Source organism: Micropterus dolomieu, linkage group LG17 (genome assembly GCF_021292245.1).
Source record: "Micropterus dolomieu isolate WLL.071019.BEF.003 ecotype Adirondacks linkage group LG17, ASM2129224v1, whole genome shotgun sequence".
Lineage (NCBI taxonomy): Eukaryota > Metazoa > Chordata > Actinopteri > Centrarchiformes > Centrarchidae > Micropterus > Micropterus dolomieu.
This window is the reverse complement of record NC_060166.1, coordinates 678,009-683,249: the sequence shown is the minus strand read 5'-3', so window position 1 is coordinate 683,249 and position 5,241 is coordinate 678,009. Positions and strand designations below refer to the sequence as shown.

The 5,241-nt window shown below is 41.4% G+C and overlaps 1 protein-coding gene across 1 annotated transcript in view; it reads left to right on the top strand.

The window, feature by feature from the left end:
• The window catches only part of LOC123985987 (cell migration inducing hyaluronidase 1), a 134,934-nt gene that overhangs the window by 50,045 nt on the left and 79,648 nt on the right, over window positions 1–5,241 (top strand). The gene's annotated exons all lie outside the window — the stretch shown is intronic.

The window sequence follows — 5,241 nt, the reverse complement described above, 5'->3', positions numbered from 1 at the left end:
AGAGAGAGGGGAGGGAGGCAGCCTACACAATATACACACAGAGGTACAGACAGCGAAGGTAATGTTGCTATAAACTAAATGAAAAATGGTACAGATATTTATAATAGTGTTAATGGTAACCATCGTAATGTTAATGATTATAATAACAATAATAACAATAAGACTAGCAACAATAGTCGTTGCAGTAGAGGGTGTCGAGCAGGAACACGGGGGCAGCAGGCGACCCGCAGCCACAGATCCAGACTCCACAGCTCCAGAGCCAGAAAACCTGCAGGAAGTGATAGGAGGAGAGAGGAGAGGGACGAGAAAGCACAAGACTACCAGAAAGGGGAGAAGTCGAGTTAGTAACATGCAATAATGGGATGAGGTTGCATACAGAGGGAGAGAAAGTAGAGGAGAGAGGAGCTCAGTGCATCATGGGAAATCCCCCGGCAGTCTAGGCCTCTATATATATATATATATAATATATTCCCTTGTTTTATTGATTTCAAGACAGCTTTCAACTCTATTTACCATGAAGGCCTCTATAACAGACTTCTACTTTGTCTATTGGGAGACAAAGTCAATTCTTCAGCTGTATAGTCTGCCTTTCTATATATAGTGTATATATAAATGAACTAATGTCATGATTTTTTTAAATATATAACCATAACAGCATCAGGAAGTTTCAGCAAATGCACTAAATGAAAGAGCTCAAAGAGAACTGTTGGACAAACATCCAACAGAATCTTTCTATGCAGAAAAGATCTTTCTGCAGATACATTTTCCATGTAGACAGAAAAACACCAACAAATGCATGTAGAGCAGAATTTGGCAGATACCCACTGATGACTAACACACAGAAGATACCGCTCACATGTTTTAATCACCTTAAATCCTCTATTCCAAAGACCTCCAAACCCAAGAGCTGAGCCCAGAAAAGAGTCTATGTCAATTGGTGCTGGTAGAATATCTCTCTACTGTCAAGAGACAGAAAATGTAAAACTAGGAGATGGGCCATATTTTATGCCCAGTATATACAAACATGCCACAACCTGAGGAACAGTGAGTGACCCTACACACATATAAATTCTCTCTCTCTCTTCAAAAACGGCAGACATTTGGACAAAGTGTGTTGGCAAGAATTATAGAGTGACAAGAAACTTGAGCTACATAAATTCTAGCAAAGAAACTGAACGAAATATAAGGCTGTGACTAATTACATGATAACATAAATGATGATGAATTATTTTGTGTTCCTTTATGCCCACAACAGTTACTAAGCTCTCCACATGGCATCATGAACTAATTAAATATAATATATTAAAGCCAGCATTAGAAGGCTGCACAGTTTACAACAATTGAGCCAATTAATTAGAGGTCATCCAGTGTTAGGAGAATCTTCACAAGGCAGAACTAGTTTTTGATAAATTAATCTGCAGTGTCAGGAAGAACCTCCAGTCACTGCTGCTAACTTAACAGCTCTGCAGCGAGACTTCCAGACATATGAGTGTGTTGCATTCAAAGACAGGGTTAGGGTTAGTCCCACTTATTGGAAAATGGAGACAATGTTGCATTTGGTGGCAAAACTGCAGATGCACATACAGTTGGGCTGTTTGTTTACCTATTTCTCATGCACAGTATAGCTGCCTCTCTAGTAAAAGTGTGTGTGTATACATGTGCACATTAAAACGTGACCGACACATTCTTACTCCTGACACATATTGACGATTGGTCAAGGCCCGTTGGCGTCGCTTTTGAACGCCCTGGGTACCCCTTTAGCGCCACTTTTAGACTTTAAGGCTCCCAGGTGAAGTTAGCAACGCTTAGCAACAACAAATATGCAACATCCGATAAAGTTAGAAACAATAAATAACTGCATTACAAAGTGATGCTGATGGGTCTTGACCATGCGTCCATATGTGACGAGGGATGTGACATGTCTGGCAACTTCTAGTGGTTGATTTGAGCAGCCTTAGAAAAGCTTTAACCTTGGATGCTGTGTGGTAAAGACCACGTAATGCTACGTGTTGAGTCTGAGTCAAGAAGAGTCCTAAAATCAAAACCGTGTCCCTTCAATACTCTTCATCCTGTTATATTACTGCTGTTCATAATGACACTCAACTGTGATATAATTTCACTCAACAGTCTGTCGGATGTAAAAAAAAAAAACAAACACACTATGGATAATCAGAATTACCTGTACTTGTATATGACAGTCCAGTGATACTGATAGAATTTTGCGTCATGGTGAACTGGCTGCTGCCCGACAATTGAGCTGAAAAAGCAGAATAAAAAAAACCAAACTGGACATGGTTGAGACCAAAGACTGTAAGTGACGAGCCTGGCGATACGTCTGAGATAATAGAAAATCTCTGTTGATCACCGTTGATACCAAGACTGGACTCAAGCACTGGACGTATGTTACAACTCTGTCACTGAGCACAGTGCAGAGTAGGCTTGGGCCGGTGTGAGATTTTCACGGTATGATAACTTTAAGCAAAAATATCACTGTTTCACGGTATTGCACTATTACGATGTCTCGGTAAAAAAACATCAACTTTTTTCCATTTGAACAATATATATATATAAAATAAGCAACAACTGCTTATACTTCTGCTGCTAAGAATAATATCAATATGTTTTTTTTCTTCTTTTTCAAATGTCCTGATTTTGAGCAGATTGTACATCTGCAATGGTGGAAGACTTGAAAAAGTATAGATGTGTTACCAGCTAAATTTAAACATTGTACTAAAACGCAGAAACGTAAAACTCTGCTCTTCCCCTCTCTGTGAAGTAACGTGAGGTCAGAAACTAGCTGATGTTAGCTAGTTAATTAGCCATGTTATCTACCTCGGTAGCAAGCCAGTAGTATTTATTTCACCAGTGCTAAACACCTCACTCTCTTAGCTTGTTTATTTCAAAACAGTGTTAGCTTGAATTTAGCGAAGAACCGGGGCACAGCCTAGGAGGGGGGAGCGGCACGGCTGCTGACTCTGTGCTCCTCAGTTTGTTTGTTTGGAATTTTTGATGTAAATCGTGTTGTCAACTTCTGTTTTGTTCATGTCGTCATGTCAAGCAACATGGAAATGGATTATTTACGTGCAGAGGTGATTTTATTCATTTTATACGCTGTCATAAGCATATAAACTTTGCAAATATAGAACTTTGCAATAACCAATGAACAATGCAGGAAGTGAATACCAGATATAAACGTCGCCACTGATTACATACTCGAGATATTATCTTCTTGCCCTTCGGGATAAAGTCGTGCCTGTGGACTCGAACCATATATTATCAACCCCTCTTGGAAAAACCCAAGGCAGGAAAAGGAAGAAAAGAAGCTCGAGGGGGGGCGTTCGTAACAGGTTCCCATCATAACTTTGTCAAATATCAGATCATTGAATAATAAACTGGATGAAATCACGACACGCCTCCTGTTTGATGAGGATTTTCGGAGGAGTAACTTGCTCTGTTTCGAGACATGGCTTCAAGAGGACAGCACAAGCATTGACATGGAGGGAAATACAGTTATAAGAGCAGATCGTGATAATCCATCGGGGGAGGACTCTGCATGTTTTTTGACAGCACTTGGGCCTCCCAATTTAAAGTGCTCAAGAGAGCGTGCACTACAGACTATGAGCTGCTGTCTGTATCTACCCGGACGTTTTACCTTCCGCAGGAGTTTGGGCAAATCATCATTATTCTTGTCTATCTCCCAGGATCTAACAATAAAGAAGCTGCAGAAATAATAACCGACAGCTTCAATGCTGCACTCTCTGTTCTCCGGATCGGCAGATCAGCCGGTTTTTATTTTGGGGGATTTTGACACATGTCAGCTGTCACCTCATCCACCCACTCTGCAGCAGTATGTTACCACGCCCACTCGCTCCACTTGCATACTGGACCAATGCTTCGGTAACATCCCAGACGCATATGAGGCAGTGAGTTGCCCTCCTCTTGGAAGGTCTGATCATAATGTCACTCATCTCCATCCAACGTACAGACAGAATGTAAGGTGTGAAAAACCACTCCTGAAAACTGTACGTCAATGGACCAAGGATGGAGGAGGAGCTCAGAGATTGTTTTGATGGATTGGCGAATGTTTTTTGACGCATGCTCTGATCATCACGAATTGACAGACACAATCACATGCTATATTAAGTTCTCTGGAACTTCTTCTTCTATGGAAAATGTTCAAATCCAAATAGGCTGAAGTATTATCTTTGATCAGATTGGTAGCTCTGAACCTATACAGCTTTCTGAAGAAGAAGTAGCCATGTGTTTCTCTAAAATCAGATTTCCTGATTTCCAAGGAAGGGTGCTAAAGGCATGCTCTCAACAGCTTAAAGGGGTTGTCTTCTGCTGTTTCAAACTTTCCTGAATTGTGGTGTTTTTCCAAACTCATGGAAGAAATCCACAATAATACCTGTGCCTAAAGACTCTAAGGCTACAGCGCTTGGAGACTTTAGACCAGTGGCACTCACTCCACTCTTAGTCAAGTGTATGGAGAGAGTGGTTAGCACCCATTTTATATCCTCTGTTGGGAATCAACTGGACCCCCCCTTCAATTTGCTTATACAGTGGGGGAAATAAGTATTTGACCCCTTGCTGATTTTGCAGGTTTGCCCACTTACAAAGAATGCAACAATCTACAATTTTAATCATATGTACATTCTAACTGTGAAAGACAGAATCCCAAAGAAAATTCCAGAAAATCACATCATATGAATTTATAAAAATTGATAACCATCTGATGAGGAAAAACAAGTATTTGACCCCCTACCAAACAGCAAGTATTCTGGCTCCTACAAGCCAGTTAGTCTTTCTTTAAGACACAGCCCCAATCCCAACCAATTATCTACATCAAATACACCTGCCTCACCTCGTTACCTGTATAAAAGACACCTGTCAACACCCAAACAACCAGCATCCAACATCACCACCATGGGCAAGACCAAAGAGCTTTCTACGGACATCAGGGACAAGATTGTTGATCTGCACAAGGCTGGGATGGGCTACAAGAGAATCGGAAAGCAACTTGGAGAGAAAAGATCAACTGTCGGTGCAGTTATCAGGAAATGGAAGAAGCACCACACCACCGCCAACCTCCCTCGGTCTGGGCCTCCACACAAGATCTCGCCTCGTGGGGTGTCCCTGATCATGCGAACGGTGAGGAATCATCCCAAAACCACAAGGGGGGAACTGATGAATCAACTGAAGGCAGCTGGGACCACAGTTACAAAAGAAACGGTTGGTAAC